Genomic DNA, 24377 nt, shown 5'->3' on the forward strand with positions numbered 1-24377 from the left:
GCATTCGCATTCCTCCTTCCGCGATCGCAAAAGCCAGCCTTTTCCTTCTTCGCGTTTGTATTCATCCCACGCATTCACGTAGTTATGCCATTCTACTCTTCGCGTTTGTGTACTACTTCACGCGTTAGCGAAAAGCAGTTGTTGGGCCATCAAATTTTTCTTCTCCGCGTTTGCGAACGTGTTGTCGCGTTCGCGAAGCACAACTGGGCAGCTTTCACTTTTCTTCTTCGCGACCTCGAGTGTTCTTTTATGTTCGCGATGCATAAACACCGAGTAGCATAATATATCTTCCAAATCGAGGGTTTTTGAGCACCTAATTTTTCACTATATTTGAGTTTTTATCACTTTTTAGTATGTAAATATATTTTAAGTTTAATACACATATTTAAGCTTTTATTTCTCCTTTTATATATTTTATTTAAGAAAATTAAAAATGATAAAAAGAGTCACATTCTTAGTATAAGCTTCATCTTCATTTACAAAAGGAAAGTTTCAAAAAAAAAGAAGAAGAGAGAGTATATTTTTATCTAGTCTAGTTTAGTTTCAATTGAGAGGTTTTATTAATTAAGTATTGAGTAATTAATATTTTTGTCTTGCTATTTTTGATTTTAGGAGTAGTATTTATTTTATCTATTTATTACTTTTAAAAAAGGAAAACTAAAAGGAAAAATTGAGAAAAAGAAAATCAAAAAGCAATAACCAATAAAAATGAAGTTTGTTAAATATTCTCTTTACCTAATTTTGCAACAAATTCACGTGAACACTCATCTTGGGCCAAGGTGCATGCCTCTTTCATTGGCAGCACTCCCACTCTTGATATACATATACACACAAAATCAGAGGGGATAGAAAGGAGAGATCTCGAAAAAAAAAGAAATAGAACAGAGAGAGAAGGAGACCACTCAGCCGGACCTCTCGATTTCTCTGATTGAAGTAATCAGCCGCCACCCCATGAGGGGAACTTCTCCCTTTTTATTTTTTGAGTAACACTCACATACGACATACACACAATAATAGGGATGAGATAAGTAGAGCTGGACCTAGACTAAAAAAGCAAAAAACGGCAGTACTCCGAAAGATATACAAAAGCTTGAAAGAAAAGATTGAAACAAAAAATCTTCGAATCTCTAATTCAAAAAGCCACGTTTCAGTCTTCTTCTAAGAAGATTTTCGGTCTTCTTCTTAAGGAATTAGGAAGAGGGGTCATAATTTCGAATTCCTAAAAAGAGAGAAAATAGCAGCATTCTACCTTCTTCTTCAACAAGAACGGTGAGCTCCTAAGCTAGCTCCTTTTCATGGATAAAATGAGGACCTACCCTAATCTCCTAAAAGCTTCTACCGCCTAGATCCCTCTTTTCTGATTACTTTGGTGAGACATTTTTGTTAGTGATGGTTTTCAAAATTAAGACCAAAGTATGCGTTCGCGCAACGTTGGTCGTACAATCTTAATAATGATAATAAAATGTTACTAATTGTGTACACGTTCGCGTGACACGAGTACGATTTAAAAAATAAATATTCGTAGAAAATGCTTTATATGCGATTTAATACATCATCGTGATTGTGTACACGTTCGTGTGACATAATTACGATCCTAAAAACAAAACTGGAGTATGCGTTTGTCACACCTCCTTTTTCCGCCCCCGCGAGGGGTGAAGGAGTTTTTCCAATTAAAGGACAATCGAAACGGGATTTGTTTGTTTATTTCAGAGTCGCCACTTGGGAGATTTAGGGTGTCCCAAGTCACCAATTTAATCCCGAATCGAGGAAAAGAATGACTCTGTATTACAGTTTGCGAACCAGAAATCCGGATAAGGAATTCTGTTAACCCGGGAGAAGGTGTTAGGCATTCCCGAGTTCCGTGGTTCTAGCACGGTCGCTCAACTGTTATATTCGGCTTGATTATCTGATTTTATACAAATATGAATTTATATGCAAGTTTTAACTCTTTACCACTTTTATTATTATATTTTAGAAAAAGAATGTGAACATTGTTTTAAAAAAAACATGTCTTTGGATTACGTCACATGAAATGCACCCGTAATCCGGAACACATTTTTATTCAATGTTTTGGGATTTGAATTTGGGTCGCATGAAATGCGCACCCGAGTTTAAGAAGGTAAAATTAATTAAATCGCGCCTAAAGAGTCTAACGCGTTATTGTCTTTGGGAAAGGCAGTGAAATTTGCTAAACGACCGATCCCGAAGTTTATACAATTATTAACCATTTATTGAGGGCCCCGCAACTTGTGCGTTTTATTGGGCGAGGCTCATCTTATTTATTTTAAAGGATAATCTTAAAATGCCTACATTTTTCTCTATTAAATTTGTCTCTACAAAATAAAAGAGAAAATGTCTTAATTTATTTACATGCTTGAGTTGTTATAGATGGGTTCTGAAAATGATTCATAAAATCTGAAAATGAGGCAAACAGGACAATCCGTTGCCAATGCGGCCCCAGGCCCAACGTGTATGGCATAAAACTAGACCTGGGCCATCTTATTCACATATTACTACCTAGTTACATTATACTAGGCATGTTCTCAGTTTGTCAAATTAAAAAAAAACTAGCAATCTAATTTTAATCCTAAACCATTTACATGCTGAAATTAATCAATATTATTTAATTAAACAATATTTCTACCAAGTTCCGAAATGGTCTGTTCGTTTGATTTTTAACTAGACGAAGTTACTACACCATTTATTTATTTTTAGGCAATATATAGATAGTTCATCCGTAAAGCTATCGTTAGATGTTCCACTATATATATTAAATAGCTACATGATTCTGATCTTTTGTAAGCTAAATAATTTATATATACAAATAAAATTTAGAATATAATTAAAATAAATTTAGAACTTCAACTCTTCATTTTCGTATTCAGACTTCCGGTTTCAGTTTACAATAATCAGCGTGTCAGTTGTGTACCTGATATTGGAAGCAAAAGAAAATGAAGATGAGAATCAGCAGTAGTAATAACAATACAGCCCAGCAACAACAGCCCAGCAACAGTAACAACCCAGGAACAGAGTTTGCAAACCGATGGAGTAGTAATCCCAAAACAAAAACTTCAAGCTTTGATGAAACAACAACAATTAATGCTGATTTCAAACAATGAAAGAAAGCAGAAGATTTTTTTAGTTTTTTTTATTTGAAAGTTTTAATATTTTTCGGAATTTTTCTCTCTCTTAAATATTCAGACCTTTTTTTCTCTTTGTCCGTTCTTTTCTTTCTGTTATTCTCTCTATCTCTGTGTTCTTTTTCTTCTTCTTGTTCTCTCTCCTCTGTGTTCTTCTTTTTATCTCTCTTCTCTTTCTTATTCTCGTTCAAGACCTCTCTTTTATATCTCATCCCAGAAATCTTTTAATCAATTAAAATCAACTCATTTTCTCCTACCAAACCCATTATCTTCTCACTCATTCCTCACTACATTAAACTAATATATCAACCCCACCACATTACATTTTGTCCCTCATGCCTACCATAAACAATTACCATATTCCTCTCCACTACATTTTGTCTTGTCCCCCATTTATATTAAACAACTATATCACCCACACCCCATTATATTTTGTCCCCCATGCTTAACATAAAGAATTACAAAATGTACAATTCCTAAACTACCCCTTTGACCTTATTGCAATTACCATTTTACCCCTGAACGTACTGCAATTTACCAAACTACCCCCATCAGCTATAACCAATCAATTAATCAAACTCAACCAAAATATAGCCAATATGATCAATTTCTAACAATGTTCATCAACAAATCATATGAACACGGATGAACAACACAACAACAATATCACATGAACACAAATTGAACAACAAAGAACAACTAAAAATTTTGATTGAACAATATTTTTAGCAACAAACAAACCTACTTTCAGATTCAACAACAACAAACAAGTATATCCGGATTTCTAAATTCAATAATCATTTGAACTTAAAATCAAATCTAACAACATTACAACCAACAATTCCTATATTAAACTTAAACAAGATTATGAGACAAACTCAAGAAATAATCATAAATGATAAACAATAAATAAGAAATTCAAACTTATACTAATTTCGGATTCAAGAACAATCAAACAAAGTATGAACATAAATGAAAAGATTCAATAACAATAACAAACAAACTTTATTCAAACTTCGAATTAAACTTAAACAAAATAAATAAACATATTCAAATCACTAATCTTCAAATAATCAATTAATCTTTCTCAATTAAATCCAGCAAAAATTATAACAAAGATACATGATCCAAAAAATTAAAACCAAAACATAACTTCATATTAAATCACTGAATTAAAAACGAACTTCAAAAAAAATGAATACGAATTAAATCTATATTAACAACAAACAACGGATTTAAACGATTTAAACTAAATCTAATAATTTTGAACTTAAACTAACAATTCCCTTTTTTTACAAAATAAATAAAACTAACATGAAATAAACTGAAAAATAATTAATTAAATTTTCATTTGAATCTGAAAATTAAATCAACAAAACATATGAACAAACTAGAAAACTATTTCAACGATGAACAAACAAAACAAGAATTGAATCATTTTAACGATTTTGGATCCGAAAAATATCGAACAAAAATATGGACAAAATTGAAATTTAAACCAACTAACCGGTCCAGAACAACGACTGTGTATGAACTGTTTCGACGACCTCAACCAAAGGTCGAACGAACGACGACGCCACTGTGGATACAGCAGCAGTGACGCTACCGGACGAGGGCAACCATGGTCGTTTTGGACGTGACACTGGAAAAGGTGAAGTAGCGGGGTCATTGTTTGCTGCTGGAGCAACAGGCGTTGGACAGTAGGCTGCTGTAGGATGGTTGACGACGAAGACGAAGGGAAGATGAAGCAGCAGCCACAACGCTGCGTTGTGCACGACGACGAGGATGAAGAAGACGATGGGTTCTTGGAAGATCTGAACACAAAGTTAGCATCTTTACAAGAAAGTGAAGTGGGTGGTCGTTGAAGCAGGAGGATGACGATGGTGGACTACTGGTCGTAAGGTGGTGGTTTGGATGTTCGAGCTGGACGTAGCGGGCAGTAGAAGAAGCAGCAAACATGGCGTTATAGCCATGGCGACGGGTCGATGACAAAGACGCAGCCATGGACGAGCTTTTGAGCTCGACATGGAGAAGATGGGCTTCTTGGTGGTGTGTGTGTGTGTGAGTGGGGCGTGAGGGAAGGGCAACCATTGATGCTAGGGAGGGGAGCTTGAGGAAGAAGAAAGAAAATGAGAGGGGGGGGGATCTCTTAGGTTTTTTAGGGGGTTTTTGTTTTTTGGGTTTCAACAAGAAAAATGAAAAATGGGAGGGGGTTGGGCGGATGGTTTAGTCATGGGGCGGACCGGGTCATGGGGAAGGTTAGGCAATTTTTTGGGCTTGTGGTTTGAAATTGAAAAAATGGCTCAATTCCGATTTTCTTTATATTTTTGCTCTCTTTTCTTCTTTCATTTTTTTAAAAACTAACTTCTAAAACTCCTTAAATTATTATTAAGACTAAATTAAGTTCTAAAAACGCTCCAAATAACAATTAACACATAATTAAGTAATAATTAAGCATAAAATTGTATATTTGGACATTAAATGCTAAAAATGCAAACGATGCCTATTTTTGTAATTTTTATTTTTTTGTAAAACAAACTTAATTACTAACAATTGTAGAATTAAATCCTACATGCAAAATGCGACATATTTTTGTATTTTTAATAATTTAACAAATAAACATGCACAGACAAACATACAAATAATTACACAAAAATACCACAAAATTGCACACCAAGGAAAATCATTTTATTTTTGAATTTTTTGGGAGTAACTTTCATATAGGGCAAAAATCACGTGCTTACAGCGTTCGCGCAACTTTGACCAAAATTTCTTAATATTAATACAACGTGATTAATTGTGGACACGTACACGCGACATGATTCTTGATGCGCCTAACGAAATGAATACACGTATGCGTGACTCATTTCAGGTCAATTTCATATTAAAAGCGGTAAAAGGTAGAAATGCACACAGGTTCTAAAACACATAATTAAATAATTTAATTAAGCCAGATATGATTAAAGCGATAGTGCTAAAACCACGGAACTCGAAAATGCCTAACACCTTCTCCCAGGTTAACAGAATTTCTTACCAGGATTTATGTGTTCGCGGACTGTAAAACAGAATCAAACTTCCTCGATTCGGGATTTTAAACTGGTGGCTTGGGACACCGTAAATTATCTCAAGTGGCGACTCTGAATCTGAATAAATAATCTCGTTTCGGTTATTGTCACTTTAATTGAAAAAACTCTCTTATACCCTTTCGCGGTAGAAAAAGGAGGCGTGACAGGGTTAGACCATTTTTATCATATCTTGATTTGTAGAGCTTCGTTTTGAGCAATGTTTTGTGTTTTTTTCAAGAAATCGATTAGGCAAGTGTTCTTCACCTATAATTTATTATATTTCATGATTTTATCTTTATTTTTATCATTTAATTAGTGTTTTTGAGCGAGGAAAATGAGAATTTTTGAAGAAAACTTTCAAAATGAAAAATGACGATTTTGAAGGGCCAAATGGTATCGGAATTTGATAATTTTTGTATGGTTGAACTCATACCGGAATGGGCGTTCAAATTTTGTGAAATTTTTTAGGATCTGAGGTGCGGGCTCGAGGGTCAACGTTTTGGTTGATTTTTGAAATTTGATAAAGATTGAGGCTTTATGATTCGGAATAGTTTCTTATAAGTTTTATTTATGCTTTGTAACTTGTAGCTGATAGGCTTAATTAATCTTTTAAATTTTGATTTTGATGTAATAACGGGACCACAGATCGGAACCTCGATGGGACCTCACTCGACTCTCGAAGTCATCATTCTACCCAAGCTCCTTGAACTACACGCGACCTGATTCCCTTATAACTCGTGATATGTAGGCTGTCCAAAATCAGGATTCGGTTGCACCTTTTTCTTTTAATTTTTTTCCTCTTTTGAATAACGATATGGTCAAAAATTAGTCACACGGCTCACTTTGTCTTTGCCTGAAAACTCCTCATGTTTCCAAGCAAAGAGGGGCAGCTGTGAGCACTTAATTTTTGACTATGTTTGAGTTTTTATCACTTTTTAGTATGTAAATATGTTTTAAGTTTAATCCACATATTTTAGCTTTTATTTCTCCTTTTATATATTTTATTTAAGAAAATTGAAAATGATAAAAAGAATCACATTCTTAGTATAATTTTCATCTTCATTTACAAATAAAGGAAAGTTTAAAAAAAAAAAAAAGAAGAGAGAGTATTTTTATCTAGTCTAGTTTAGTTTCAACTGAGAGACTTTATTAATTAAGTATTGAGCAATTAATATTTTTGTCTTGCTATTTTTGATTTAGGAGTAGTATTTATTTTGTCTATTTATTACTTTTAAAAAAGGAAAAATTGAGAAAAAGAAAATCAAAAAGCAATAACCAATCAAAATGGAGTTTGTTAAAGATTCTCTTTACCTAATTTTGCAACAAATTCAGGTGACCACTCATCTTGGCCCAAGGTGCACGCCTCTTTCATTGGCATCATATACATACAAAATCAGAGGGGATAGAAAGGAGAGATCTGAAAAAAAAGAAATAGAAGACCACTTAGACCTCTTGATTTCTGTGATTGAAGCAATCAACCGCTCACCCCATGAGAAGACCTTCTCCCTTTCTTCTTTCTTCTTTCTTCTTTTTTTGAGTAACACTCACACAAAAAAAGGGATGAGAGAAACAGAGCTGGACCTAGACTAAAAAGCTAAAAACGGCAGTACTCCGAAAGATATACAAAAACTTGAAACAAAAAATCTTGGAATCTCTAATTCAAAAAGCCAAGTTTCAGTCTTATTCTAAGAGGATTTTTGGTCTTCTTCTTAAGGAATTAGGAAGAGTGGTCCTAATTCCGAATTCCTAAAAAGAGAGAAAATAACAGCATTTTGCCTTCTTCTTCAACAAGAACGACGAGCTCCTAAGCTAGCTCCTTTCCATGGCTAAATTGAGGACCTACCCTAATCTCCTAAAAGCTTCTACCGCCTAGATCCCTCTTTCTGTTACTGCTGCAACGGATTTTTCGTTTGCTGATGAACTCCGTTTTCCCGACGGAAATTCTGGTGGCAACAGTCATCGTTGAAGCAGAGTCGAGGTTCGTTCGAGATTTCACTGCGATTCGAGGTCGCTGTTCGATTCTGCTCTTACTACTGGATTTGATGTTGCTGAACTCTACCAGTTGTATCCTCATTTTTATTTGGGCATTGTGTTGTTTGTTTGCTTCCAATTAGGTAAGCCTCAAACCTCTCTGTATTTACCATGTTTTGAACGATGAATTTTTAGTATCTTTGCTGTTTATGATTGTGATTTGCTCGAATTATCATGCTTTAGCCTAACAATATGAATTGATATTAAGATAATGTTTGGTTCATGTTGAGCTTGCCCACAAAATTACGAATGTGAGTGCCAATGGTCTAGATTTTCTTTTCCCAAATAAAAATCCCTTATGCTGCTGTGCTTATTTACTGATCTATAAGTAATTATTGCAAATTTCTATTTTTGTGGCTGATATACATATAGTAGTCTGTAATCTTTGACTTTCAAAATTGTGAATTAGTGTGTTTGTTAAATTTAGATAATTACAGTCCTTATTGGCATTAACTTAGTGAGTTTTGCTAAGATATTTTTGGTTTGGTTTATGGGAATTGCTTTAATTTTTTTGTTTTGGTTTATGGTGACACCTCCACCACTTGTGTACTTAAGAATTAAAGAGAGACACAAATGAAGCTAATAATCTGCTGCCTTGTTCTATTGCAGCAAATATTGGAATTAAGAATGAAGCTTAAGAGGATTAAAGTTGAAAGCACGGGAATTTGGTAGTGGCTTTATCTCATCTTTAATTGAGAAGTTTTTGACTAATCAACAAAGATTTCCAGTAATGGTTAACAAAGAATTTTGATTACTTTAGTGAGACATTTTTGTTAGTGATCGTTTTCAAAATTAAGACCAAAGTATGCGATTCGCCCAATGTTGGTTGTACAATCTTAATAATAATAAAATGTTACTAATTGTGTACACGTTCGCGTGACACGAGTACGATTTAAGAAATAAATATTCGTAGAAAATGCTTTAGGCGCGATTTAATACATTATCGTAATTGTGTACACGTTCGTTTGACATAATTACGATCCTAAAAACAAAACCGGAGTATGTGTTCGCGTAACTTTGACCAAAATTTCTTAATATTAATAAAGCATGATTAATTGTAGACACGTACACGTGACATGATTCTTGATGCGCTAAACGAAATGAGCACATACGCGTGACTCGTTTCAGGTCAATTTCATAGTAAAAGCGGTAAAAGGTAGAAATGCACACAGGTTCTAAAACACGTAATTAAATAATTTAATTAAGCCAGGTATGATTAAAACGACCGTGCTAAAATCACGAAACTCGGGAATGCCTAACACTTTCTCCCGGGTTAACAGAATTCCTTACCAGGATTTATATGTTCGCGGACTGTAAAACAGAGTCAAACTTCCTCGATTCGGGATTTTAAGCTGGTGACTTGGGACACCGTAAATTATCTCAAGTGGCGACTCTGAATTTGAATAAATAATCCCGTTTCGGTTATTGTCACTTTAATTGAAAAAACTCCCTTATACCCTTTCGCGGTAGAAAAAGGAGGTGTGACACGGTTAGACCATTTTTATCATATCTTGACTTGTAGAGCTTCGAGCAATTCTTTGTGGTTTTTCCAAGAAATCGATTAGGTAAGTGTTCTTCACCTAGAATTTATTATATTTCATGATTTTATCTTTATTTTTATCATTTAATTAGTGTTTTTGAGCGAGGAAAATGAGAATTTTTGAAGAAAACTTTCAAAATGAAAAATGACGATTTTGAAGGGCCAAATGGTATCGGAATTTGATAATTTTTGTATGGTTGAACTCATACCGGAATTGGCGTTCGAATTTTGTGAAATTTTTTAGGTTCCGAGGTGCGGGCCCGGGGGTCAACGTTTTGGTTGATTTTTGAAATTTGATAAAGATTGAGGCTTTATGATCCAGAATAGTTTTTATGGGTTTTATTTATGCTTTGAAGTTATTTTGGCTAGATTTGAGCCGTCCGGAGGTCATTTCACTGGAGAAGCTCATTTTAGAGTATCGGTCTGTCTTCTTTGAGGTAAGTATCTTGCCTAACCTTGTGTGAGATGAATGTTGCTCCCAAACGCTCATGCAAGTATACGTGGTCGTACAAGTAATAAAATGATAAGTCGAGTGTCGAACCCATAGAGACTTATATCAACTACCCACTAATTCACCAATATTGTTATTCAGTCAAGCTAAATTCGAGTTCAAGAATGTGATTATACTAAACTACAATTCGAAGTAATAACTAAATTATCAAGCAATAATATGATTGTTATGTATTCAATAGAGACAATATTCCAGGGTTGTGATCGATTCGCCAATTCTATTGTATTCTAGTTAACTCTCCCTCTCATACAATCACTCATGGTTGCTAATTAATCGATAATTGCTCTCATAGCCTTCTCCCGAAGTACTACTCGCCTATTCAAAATAGATTAACGCCTATATTCCTATGAAATCAATTTATTAAGAACACATTAAGATTACGATATTTAATTAAGCACAGTGACTAGGTATATTCCTATCCTAACCACAAATTCCCCCCCCCCCCAAGGGTTAAGATCATGCTATCTTCAATTCTTCTCTAATCTAAATACGGCTTTCCCAAGCATAGCATAGATAGCAAATAGAACCTAACTGCTGGCCAGACAATTAAGCAATTAATCACATAATTGAAGAGACAACCATATATTGGTGAATTGTAATCAAGTTTAAGTCAACGTTAAACAACAATATTCATAGCTAAATCACAACCCCAGAACAATGGATTTTTAGCCACTCATGATATTAGCAAACAATTTCATAAGTTTGGATAATTGAAAATAATAAGAAAAGATGAAGAAATCTGAGATGTTCTTGCTCCCCGATGTGTATTGTGTGTATTCCTTCTCAAAAGTGGCGTCTCCCCTTCACAAATAAGTTTAGTCTTGCTTTTATACGTGTTGGGTGGGTCTAGGGCCGAAATAACCGTGTCCCGGACGAATTTGGAGAAACTTCACGTCACCTAGCCAGGCGCCCTCCACGGTGCTCTCAACTTGAACATTCTGTTTCTGGCACCACAGGTGGTGCTAAGCGCTGCCTGTGCCGCTACAATGCCCATTTTTTCTGTTTTCGTCCGTTTTGACTCAAATTTCACACATATCGCTCCCGATTGCTCCCGAATCGTTCCTACACATAAAAACACAACAAATTAATATAAATCAATACATTTCACATCCTAAATCCACAAAATAAAAGTAATATATATACAAATATATATACTCTTGCTCGTCCTCGAGCAATAGGACTATCAAATAAACCCCCACCTACATATAAGTCTCAATTATAAAGGAGCACTTTAACTTTTAACCACACACTATATCCTTGACTATGACAATACCGACACACAAGCATGAACATACAAAATTTCACATTCTTCCCGTTTAAGCATGCCCAAGTATAACCTTTCATTTCAATCAATTCCAACAACCTATTTGTCACCACCCAACCTCAAAAGCCGACTTGTAACCATTAAGCAACCTCAATTCACATACTCATCCAACAAGAAAATTTACAATATAACCAATCATTCATGAGATCATTTGCCCTCACCAACAAACGAAAGAGTGAATATAAATTAGTCCACACATTCAAATATGCTTTTGAATATAGATTAAGGACATCATACAATTGGAAAAAAATTCGCTCACTCTCACAAAGAATTCATATGCATCCCGTGGTCGTACCATAAGCTTGTCCCTAGTGTATGTCTCTACTAATTTAAGCTAGCCAAATCTAGGATCAATTAGGACTTTAAGGTTATAATGTAGGCTAAGGGACGGATATGATACATTTAAAAATAGTGACTAACCCTCCTAAGCACGTTAATACGCTACATTCACAATTCAAGCACATATTCTTCTCAACCAATTCACGTGCCATAAACTATATGCAACATAGCCCTTACTTTCATTTAAGCACTTAAATACTCCCACTAGCACAAATTATTAAGAATTGGAGGCGTGTATTTTTCTACATACTTTCACTATCATTTTTTTCTTTTTCTTTCAATTTTTCTTTTCCTTTCTCTCTTTATTTTCTTTTCTTCACACACTCCATACATTAAATTTCATCGGCTAGTGACTTTTGATTTCAACTTTATTGCACTAAAGGGCCCTTCCATGGTTCCACTCAAAAAAAAAAAACTACTCCCCAATGTCTCACCTTACTTTTTTTAGCGACTAAGTACCTTAGGAGGTAAATGTTCAATCAATATCAATTAAGAACAAAATAGGGGTATGGCTTGTAATGTGGGTGCCAAAAGAAAGGTCTATAGGCTCAAAGGGGCTAGCAATGGAAAATTTTATTTTTATGCGACATGCACATCTATGATCAAGCAAGAAAATGCCTACGTCATCTCCTAGATTAAAACAACTTACAATTTCGCTTCAATTAACACACGAGGCAAGTTCTAGACTACACAGGATAGCACAGAAGACCACAAATTCTCACACACACGTTGCATATGACTCAATCAAGACGGTTCTGTTCAACTTTCAAGTCAAACAAGAACAAATAATTGAGAAATTTAAGCAATGTTGCACTATGTGGCATACAAGTCAAACAACTGAGAAAGAGCATCACAAAATAGGTTATTTACTTTACTTAGGCTTCACAATTCAAACCAAATACACGGAAAGATAGAATGTATGTCATAGCCTAATGTGCCAGCATCAACCATGTCAATGAGTATCTCCAAGCGACTCAGTTTCTTCCTAAACTACTCCTAAAAAAGAAAAATCAAGTACCCGGTTCGAGCTATATCCTTGGAAAAGAACCGGCACCGAAAGAAAAACCAAGGAATACTACCTAGCTATTCAAAAAAAAAAAATTTTTTTGGTATTTTTAATCGGAATTTATCCCTCAAGAAAATTGTCCAAAAGATTCATCGTCGGGAAAAGTCCGAGTTTTTTCAATTTTTTTTTCTTTTTTTTGTATATATATATATATATATTTCTTTTGGTTTAAAGCAACTAAACTAAAACTCGACTAAAAATAAAACAAACTAGACTAAATAATCATAAAAGAAACAATAAACGAAACACATTAGAACTACTAAAAGAAATAAATTAAAACAAGTTGATACAAGATATACAACTACAACACAGGTAGTGTCACACCTCCTTTCTCCTACCCCGGAAGTGTATAAGGGGTTTTTCCAATTTAAGTGACAATCAAAACGAGATTTATTTAATTAAAAATCAGAATCGCCACTTGGGATAATTTATGGTGTCCCAAGTCACCGGTTTTAAATTCCGAATTGAGGAAAGATTGACTCTGTTTTATAGTCCGCGAACACAGAAATCCGAGTAAGGAATTCTGTTAACCCAGGAGAAGGTGTTAGGCATTCCCAGGTTCCGTGGTTCTAGCACGGTCGCTCAACTATTATTATTGGCCTATTTATTTGATTTTAAAAACACTTTTAGACCTATGTGCATTTTTAATTTTAAAACCGCTTTTATTCATCTAAGGAATTATTTCAAGGTTATTTAAAATACATCGTAAGCCACGCTACATAAAATGCACCCGTAAGTCACGACGCGTTCTATTTAACCTTATTAGAAAATTAAAACCGGGCCACATGAAATGTACCCCCGGATTTTAGTAACCTTGATAATTATATAATTAATGCGCCTAAAACAAACTACGAAATTCATTTTAATATCTAAATTAACATTTATGAGGGTCATAGATGATTTAACTTGCTTATGGCACGCCTCAATCTATTAAAACAAGGACACTTAATCAACCTAAGGGATATTAATATGTGCAAGAGCAAATTGTCACGCGGTTGACAAGGGAATTAAAAGCCTATGTTAGGACCCTAGGCTGAAATTTAACCCACGTGAATGGGCAGCCCACACGACTTAATCATCTTCCGACATGGGCCAGCCTTGAGCCCAGCTCCAAAAGTCAAAAAAAAACGCTCAAGCTATACTATGTCAGATTAACACCATGTTTAATGGAATCAAAAATTAATTGAACATTTGAGTCGCATTTTTCTGTCAAGATCCCTCTCTCGTTGAATCAAACGACTCTTAAGAAAACAAGCAAACACTGAAGGCTATTGGGCCCCGAATCGAGCCCACAAATAGAGCAAAACCATACAGCCATGGATTGAATTCTCTGGGCCTAACGTTAGGCCCAACAATCCTCAAGAACTTTTCAGTTTTAACACATATTAAAACACAGCAGTCTTCTTTTGGAGCATTAAACACCTAATTATTTAGATTGTACAACCTGCTTTTAATGAGAATACAAGAACATGTTTCTTCTCCTTTTTCGTAAAACAAAATCATCTTACATAAGCATCCATCAATTACATGTCAATTACGAGCCAATTACGTACTATTTCGACTCTAGATAATATTGAAATCCAACTAGGGATTCTTATTCAGCTCCATACATATGGTTCAACAATTCAACAAAAGTCCCAAATATCATAGTCTCTGAACAAAGAATTCAACACTAACCTCAACAGACTTAAGCGAAACTATAAATGTCTTACAAGGCTTCCACCAATTCACAAACCAGATATGCTAGACTAGAGTATTTGTCCAACTTACAAATGAACTTCAATGACAATAACATAAATGAACACATAAACATAAAAAGGGACTAAATAACTACAGAATTGAATAATCTAGAATAGAATTCAACAAAACAATGTGTTATCAACATTCTCATTGCAGATTTCAATATGCCACTTCGAGGTCCAAGGCATACTTGGAACAACAAGAACAAACACAGAACTTCAGCAAAGAAATAACAATAACAACAACTTCTAAACAGCAGTAACAACAATTATCAACCAGCTACAACCATCTTTTGAGCCCAGAAGATGAGTAGTCATTTGAACTTTTAAAATTCCGAGAAATATGAAAACAAGCTGTAATAGAACAGTGATTGCAAAATTTTGTTTTTGTTTTTTTCTTTCTAGTTTTCCAAGCTCTATCAGTGAGTATATATTTTTCAGTCGTTTCTAGCTCTTAATATTGTCATCCCCCAGAAGAATGCAGGAAGTGAACCTTTTATACACAGCCTTATGGCAGCAAAATCTGATTCTTAACTTCATCATTTACCCCTTCCCTAATTTTCATTTTTTCACTTCAGACCCCAAGTTTTAGCCTGTTTGTTAAACCAACCCCAATCACACCTTCCTGGAAATTTTCCAGGCAGTTGTGAAAGATTCTTTCAATAAAAAATGCCCTAAATACCCTTTAAACTCCTGTTATTAACCCTCCTAGCCTAAACCAATGCAGGCCACCTGATTCCCAAACCTGGGCCCAAACTAGTGGGCTTCTAATGCCCAGGTTTTCCTTACCACAAACCCAAAATATGGTCTCAAATCTGTAAAGAACTGAACAATTCAAACAAAACCAAACAGAAACTAAACTACTAACAATATTGATAGAAGATTCATGAAACCATCCTAAATCAATAAATAGCCCTAAAATGCTAAAAACCCAAAATTATGCAACTAAACATAAAACAATTTTGAGAAAGGGAAAACAACAACAAAAAAAGAAGAAGGGCAGACAAATACACACAGTCACGAATCAATTTTGCTAAGTAACTTATGGCTAACAAAACGAAAGGAAACAGAATTAAATGAAACTAAAAAAAATACCAAATGAGACAGTGGCCTAATGACACATTTTTCTTTTTGTTTTCAAAACATGAATCAGGAAAGAAAAGCGAAGAAAAGGTTGTACCTATTTGAGGAATATGAAAAGAACTTGAAGCGGACTCGTACTTGGGCTTCGATACAACTCCAAACTGACCCCAGATGATTGTTCTTTGTCAAGGACAATTCATTTGGGGTAGGTTTCAAACTATCGAATGGAAGAAAATAGACGAGGAGTGACCATGCAGGAGACAATGTTCTTTTTTTTATTTTCAGATTCGATTCTGGCTTGGTTTGAGGCGTATTTGGGGGAAATATCTCATGGACTTGGCAAGGAGTGCTGAATGTGGTAGTGTGGTAAAGCTATGGCAGTGTTTGGAGATATTAGGGTTTGGGCTCCGATCTTCGATCTGAAATTCGAGAAGCTCGATGACGATTTGAAGGGACGGGTTGTGGATTTGGTATGAGGGGGCGAAGGGGATTCTATGGTGTAATTTTGGGGCAGGTTGGAGGTTGCGCCGCCGGTAGATATGGCGGAGGTTTTGGGGCGGCGGGCTCTAGGGTTCCTTGATGTTGGAGACGAAGATGGGAGGGAAGGGGTTTGGACTGGGGGGGGGGTCCTAGATTCGGACACCTAAATATAGATAGAAGCCCCAGTTCCCAGTTGTTGGATCGACTTAGATCGACGGTTGGGATTGACCTATGGAATCAGGGTCGTTTGGTTAGGACGGGGCTGGACCGGGTTTGGGGTTGGGCCTAGGCGTATTGGATCACAACTTGTTTGGGTTTTCCACCAAATTGGCCCAATTTCGGGCTTTAAAACAAATTCATACCTTCCTTCTCTTTTATTTTATAATTATTTCTTTTTCCTTTTCAATTGTTTTCTTTCTTTTTCCTAAATTAATAAAAAACCTAAATTAACCCAAATTGGTCCAAGTTGTAAAATTAGACTAATTATCAAATTACAAAATTTATAAAAATTATCTGATCCTAAATTAAAAGAGAAACATTACCAATCTAAAATTAAAAACAACAATTGTATGAACGAGCCAAATTTTTTGCGCTTTTCATTTTTAACAAAACAAATAACTGACTAATTAATCTTGGAACTGTGGAATAACCTACATGCTATGCATGATTTTTTTTTTGTACTTTTTTCACGATTTAAATAAAACAAACATGCATAGAAAAATGCAAACAATTAACAAAAATCCTACAAAAATCTACGAAATTACAAATAATGGGAAAAATTATTTTTTTGAATTTATAGGAGTGATTCATATAGGGCAAAAATCACGTGCTCACAGATAGTATTCCTCCCACCCCACACTTAAATTATGCATAACCCTCGATGCATATAAAATGTAAAATAGAGTAGGGTGAAAAGAAAACTCTCTGTCAGTCAGAGTCCTCCTCCTCATCGTGCCTTCCAGTAGTAGCTTTGGGCACATCATCATCCGGTCCTAGGGGCACCAAAGCCATGGTCCCCGTAACATCATCACCAACCTCGTCCTCTGAATCTGAACCCTTGATAGTGTTGATGTCCTCCGGTGAGTGAACTGGGCTGCCAGGTGCAATCCCCAACATCTCCTTGGACTAGCTTGACAAGTCATTGCGTAAATACATACGCTCATCGACTGAAATACCTGCCCTGCTCATGAGTAAGTTCATCGAGTTATAGAGGTACCTATTGAAGCGCTCTATCCGGGCTACGGGAGTGGCTTTTGATGACGTCTCCAACAGAGATGTGATATCCATAAGCCCTGACGGAGCCTCCACCACCTCATCATATCCGGGGTACTCTGGCACTCCTCAGAATAGCATATACTGTGTGAGTAAGTTGCCGAAGAAGAACCGCCTAATCTATCGCCCAAATCTCGTGCAGGCCATCTCACTACGCATAATCTCACCCACATTAACGGGTCTGCCGGTCATCAAAAAGAAGATGACACACAATCGAGCTCGAGTGCAGTCGCTGCTATGCTCCACCGGTATGAGACTGACTTGCACAAAATTCTGCCATACTTTGGCAGCTTTGTTGAAGTCGGAGGGAACCATAGAAAGGTGAATGTTGCCCTGTTTCCTGTTCCACTTAGCGTTGGAATCCATGCCATAAAGAGTGTGACGTATCAACTCATATTTCGGGCGTCTGATAAATCATTGGAGTCTCCTCGGGTTAGCATTCTCAACCCCCAAATATTGACATAAAGACTCTCTATCCAGCGGCACATCCTTCCCCCTTACACGTGCAGTGCCCCATACAACATCCCAGTTAGCATAAAGCTCTCGAACTATGCTCAGGTTCGCATGCCCCGAGCATTCCAAGAACTTGTTCATATTTAGTGCGCGTAGCCTGCCAAGTACCTCCGGGAAGTTTCTTTCTAAAGTCATGGTATTAATTCCCATCTCAGAGATGTACCATCTAGATGGAATGAAGTCCTTGTGCCATGAAATAGTTGCAGCATCGGCCAAATCCAAATGAGGCCTCGGCCTCAATGACGCCTGCTGAGATCCCTCGACAACCTGTTTTCCTTTGGATTGTCATGACGAACTTTCTCCCTGCTTTCACCTTTTGGGCATTGGGGAGGTGGTGGAGGACTTTCCAATGCCCTTGGCTTTGCTAGAACCACCACAAGCCATAATATCCTGCAACATAAATAAGCATGAATGTGAGAGCACATCAATAAATATGCCTAAGGTTGTTGTGCAAGTCATGAAATGACCCCACACTTAAAACAAAAGGCACAATAACATGTACAAGTGTTGCACCCCAAAGCGATGGGTACTCAAGACTTCCCCATGCCATACAAGAGTTATTGATCATGGCTGCGTGAATTCACATTAAGGTAAGCAAAGGGCATATGGTACTCACCTTTCCACAACTACTAGACTACACTAAATTAGTTAAATTTACAAGATTCTACAACATACATTATATAAGATAGATGGTGTAGTAACATGATTTGAATCAAATCCAAACTCTCTAGCATGTAAAAGCATCCCTACACACCCCAACTTAGCCCAAATTCATACACAAATATACTCGGTTACTCAGACTTCACCGGTCCACCAAAATCTTCATTCAAGCATTTTAACAAAAACCTTGTGGGAATAAAGTGTGTGCTTCTAATTCAACAATGGTGGAATATGGTGGCCCTCCCAAATTTCAATGAAGTAGAGAGAATTCTAGTTTACTACTCCGTATACACAATAACCACACAATTTTGACCAACTCAAACCACCCACCATAAAGATTTCATGAGAACTACATAGGGAAAAAATTTGGGGATTAGGGCTCTTGGGGATGGGATGTACATTGTTATCTAACAATTAAACATACAAACAAGGAGAAGAAGAAGAAGAAAAGAAAGAAGAAATTACCTTTAGAGTGTAGAAGGAGAGCAAGAGAAAAACTTTGAGAAACTTTTGTGAAGTAGAAGAAGAAGAATGCGGTAGAAGCAGTTGAGAGAAAAGAGTGTAGCGTTTTTTTCTTTGTTTTTGTGTTTTTCTGATGTTGTTAATTTGGAGTTTGGTTATGGTTAAGTTGGGTTGGGGATGGGTATGGGTATTAGAATAGGTTAGAATGTTAGTGTAAATGGGTAATTGAGTTGGGTTAAGTGGGTATGGGTTATTGAATAAAGAGGAGAGAAAAAACGAAAAATAAAATAAAAATAAATAAATATTACCTGGACCCCCAGCCCAGCGCTCAATCTATGCCTGGCGCTGGGGGATTTGAGCATTCTGCCTTCAGCGCCCCAGGCAGCGCTGGGCGCTGGCCTGGGTGCTATTTTTGAGGATTTTCACTTTTTTTTTTATTTGACAACATCCCAATCCCCTGAACGTTTATATACTCAATCCCTAATAGCCCAGTATGCTTTGTGTTCAAGTTCAACGGGCAAGTGACATGCCTTACCATAAGCAAGCTTATAAGGGGATGCCCCAATTGGCGTTTTATATGCCCATAAGACATCATCTAACTTTGCTGCCCAATCCTTCCCATTCACACTCACCGTCTTCTCTACTATTTTCTTTATTTGGCTATTTGACACCTCAGCTTGCCCACTTGTTTGAGGATGATATGCTGTAGTAACTCTGTGGCGAACTCCATATTTAACTAGAAGGTTATTCAATAACCGATTGTAAAAATGAGTCCCCTCATCACTAATTAAGGCACGTGGAGTCCCAAACCTCAAAAATATGTTCTTTTTCACAAACACAGCTACCACCATGGCATCATTTGTTGGCAAGGCAATTGCCTCCACCCATTTTGACACGTAGTCAACTGCGAACAAAATGTATTAGTTTCCTCTGGACGATGGGAATGGTCCCATAAAATCTATCCCCCGCACATCAAAAATCTCAACTTCTAGGATTTTGTTCAAAGGCATCTCATGCCTCCTTGTGATTATTCCTGTTCTCTGACATTGGTCATACTTCTTAACAAATGCATGGGCATCCTTGAATAAAGTTGGCCAAAAGAGACCGGATTGCAATGCCTTTGCAGTTGTTCTATCTCCTCCATGATAGCCCTCATAAGGTGATGCAAAACAATCATACAACACTAATTCAACCTCCTTTTCTGGAATGCATCTCCTCATCAACTAATCAGCACATTGCTTGTACAAATATGGCTCATCCCAATAGTAGAAGTTCACATCATGTAGAAACCTTTTTCTAGATTTAGATTCAATTTTACGAGCGAGTACCCCACTTACAAGATAATTCACATAGTATGCATACCATGGGGGAGGGTCTTGGGTTATAGCAAAATATTGCTCATCGGGAAATACTTCTTTAATTTGGCTACCCTCCTCCACGTGATCGTGATTTTCCAGCCTTGATAGATGGTCAGCTACTTGGCTCTATCCCGTTTAGATCTCGTATTTCTACATCGAATTCCTGCAGCAACAAAACCCAGTGCATCAATCTAGCCTTAGATTCCTTTTTTATAAACAGATACCTGATTGCTGCATGATCGATATGGACTATAACTCACCAAGTATGCCCGGAATTTCTCAAAGGCCCACACAACAGTTAACAACTCCTTTTCAGTGGTCATGTAATTCAGTTGTGCATCATCAAGAGTCTTACTCGCATAGTATATGGAATAAAACACCTTCTCTTTCCTTTGGCCTAACATTGCCCCAATAGCATGGTCACTCGCATCACACATAAGTTCAAACGGTAGGGACCAATCAGGTGCCATAATAATGGGAGCAGACACCAACTTCTTTTTGAGTTCTTCGAATGCCTTGAGGCAGGTGTCATCAAAGTTGAAAGTTACATCTTTTTCAAGCAACCTGCATAAAGGAGTAGCAATTTTAGAAAAATCTTTAATAAAGCGACGATATAATCCTGCATGTCCCAAGAAACTCCGGACACCCTTCACTGAAATAGGTGGAGGTAATTTTTCAACCTCCTCCACCTTCACCTTATCAACTTCAATGCCGCTCCTAGATTCTCTGTGACCCAACACGATGCCTTCTTGTACCATAAAATGGCACTTTTCCCAATTCAGTACCAGATTAGTTTCTTCACAACGGGCCAGCACCTAGCTTAAATTCCTCAAACAATCATCATAAGACGACTCAAAGAGAGAAAAATCATCCATACACAAATTTTTCCACCATGTCAGTGAAAATTGGTATCATGCATCTCTGGAAAGTGGCTGGTGCATTACAAAGACCAAACGACATTCGCTTGAAGGCAAAAGTGCCATAAGGACAAGTAAAAGTGGTCTTCTCCTGGTCCTCTGGGCATATGACAATCTGATTGTATGCCAAATAACTATCAAGGAAGCAATAATATTCATGCCCGGCTAATCTGTCCAGAATTTGGTCAATGAATGGAAGTGGAAAATGGTCCTTGCGGGGTGCTTTGTTGAGCCTTCTATAATCAATGCAGACTCTTCACCCCATCACAGTGCGAGTAGGAATTAGCTATTTTTTCTCATTCTCAATCACAGTCATCCCTCCCTTTTTGGGCACACATTGAATCGGGCTTACCCAATTGCTGTCAGAAATAGGAAAGATGATACCTGCATCGAGCAATTTGATTACTTCCTTTTTCACAACCTCTTTCATAATGGGATTTAACCTTCTCTACTGCTCCACACTGGGGCTGTGTCCATCCTCTAAGAAGATTTTATGCATGCAAATCGATGGACTAATTCCCTTGATGTCAGCAATAGTCCACCTAATACTTTTTATGTCACGGAGTACTCTGAGCAATTTTTCTTCTTGAGTGTTAGTCAAGCTGGATGAGATAATCACGGGAAATGTCTCATAGTTCCCCAAATAAGCGTAGTGCAGATGTGTTGGAAGTGGCTTAAGTTCTAGCTTCTTCAATAGATGACTTAGGAGGGGTCAGAGTGACAGGTCTGTCCAACTCCTCAAAATTTCCAAACCCATGGACATAACTGCAAGACATATCCAGTACTTGCTCGATTTCCCCCATCATTTCATCTTCACTGTCTACTTCATCCCCAATCAACACTCGTTCAACAGGATCTACAGGGCTCATATAGGGCACTAATGATGTGACATCACTTTCCACTACAGAGATCATGGATAGCTCTTCATAGTGGGCTGGAAACCTGAGTGCTTTATAAATATTGAATACCTCCAATCGATCACCTACTCTCATCATCATCTTTCATTCGCAAACATCAATAATAGCTCGGCCCGTGACTAAGAATGGACGCCCTAAAATAAATGGGACTTCCTGATCATGCTCGTAGTCCAGGATAATGAAATCAGCAAGGAATATGAAAGACCCCACTTGAACTAGCACATGTTCAATCACTCCTTCAGGATGAGCAAGGGAGCAATCAACCAGTTGTAAGATTATTTTTGTTGGGAGCGGCTCACCCAACCCTAATTATTTGAACACAGATAGTGGCATCAAATTGATACTCACTCCAAGATCACATAAGGCTCGCCCAACTGCATGTTTACCAAACGACATTTGGATAGTGAAACTACCCGGATCCTTCAATTTCTGAGGTAACTTGCTTTGAATTCTTGAGCTACACTCCTTAGTGAGTGCCACGGTTTCGAACTCAGTCAACCTCATTTTATTTGCCACTATGTCCTTGATGTACTTTGCATATTTGGGCACTTCTTGTAATATGTCAACCAATAGAATATTAATTTGCACCTGCTTCAAAATATCAAGAAACTTTTTATACGTGACATTATCCTTGACTTTCTGCAATCTTTGAGGGAAAGGAGGTGGTGGCCTTGCAACCAATGGTGGGGGTTGCTCAGCCACCGCCTCTTCAACTGGCTTCTCTGCCTCCTTAGATTTTTCGGATGTTGATTCTATAGTGGCTGGTAGGAGATGCAAACGGGTGGGTCAGATCGGATATGGTTTAGGTCGAAAATGGGTAATGAAAAAATGGATAAATTATCCGACCCAACCCATATTTAATACAGATAAAAAATTGGTTAACCGGCGGATAATATTGATAACCATATTATCCATGACTTCTTGCATATGATAACTTTTGGGAGAATTCTTAGTTTCCTTAACTTGAGGAACCCCCAATTTAAAGCTTTACAAATGTAAATGTCAGACCCATTGGTTATCCATTGTTTACCCATTGGTTATCCATTTTCTAAATGGATAATATGGTTCTTATCCATATTTGACCCATTTTTAAAGAGTTCATTATCCAACCCATTTTTAGTGGATAATATGAGTGGTTAACTATTTTCTTTTAACCATTTTCCACCTCTAGTGGCTGGCCTCTCATTAAAAGTCACCTATTTCCTCTTTTTCAACTGGGCTTCTTCTAATTGCCACCCATTCCTCAATGACATGACATTAAGGGATGCCGTAGGATTAGCTTCAGTGTCACTTGGAAGAGCTCTAACTGGTCTAGTGTTTTGAGCACTGGCAAGCTGTCCCATTTGACGCTCCAAATTTCTCATTGTTGCGGCTTGGGCTTGCTGCTCAGCCATAAATTTCTGAGCGAGGGCTTGCTGTTCAGCCATCGCTTTTTTAATGTGTCTTCAAGGTGACTTGTTAGACTCGCTTGTTGTTCAGCCTGAGGTAGTCTATATTGCTGTTGAGGTGCTTGAAGCTTGCATTGATTCTGAGTACCTTGGTTTCCACCCCAAGAGAAGTTTGGGTGATTCCTCCAGTTGGGATTGTAAGTGTTCCCATATTAGTTTGTTTGGCCCCTATTTGCATTACCCACAAAGCAGACAGATTCTGGATTAGCGGGGCATAAGTCGCTCGTGTGACCCTCTCCACATATTTCACAAAACACTTGAACCCGTTGTACCGGTTATGCATGTTGCTTGTTGATAATCAAGGTCATCTGATTGACTTGGTTGGTCAGTGTAGAAATATGTGTTGATAATGTTTAGACGACATCTAACTCAAGAATCCCTGCAAACTTTTGCACTGTGTGTCTGCCCATCTCTCCTTGCCAATCCGGATTGCTATTGGAGAATTTGTTCAATAATGCATATATCTCATCAAAGCTTTTCTCCAACACTTGATCTCGAGCTGCATCATCTAC

The sequence above is a fragment of the Nicotiana sylvestris genome, chromosome 5, assembly GCF_000393655.2.
Source record: "Nicotiana sylvestris chromosome 5, ASM39365v2, whole genome shotgun sequence".
In the NCBI taxonomy this organism is placed as follows: Eukaryota; Viridiplantae; Streptophyta; class Magnoliopsida; order Solanales; family Solanaceae; genus Nicotiana; species Nicotiana sylvestris.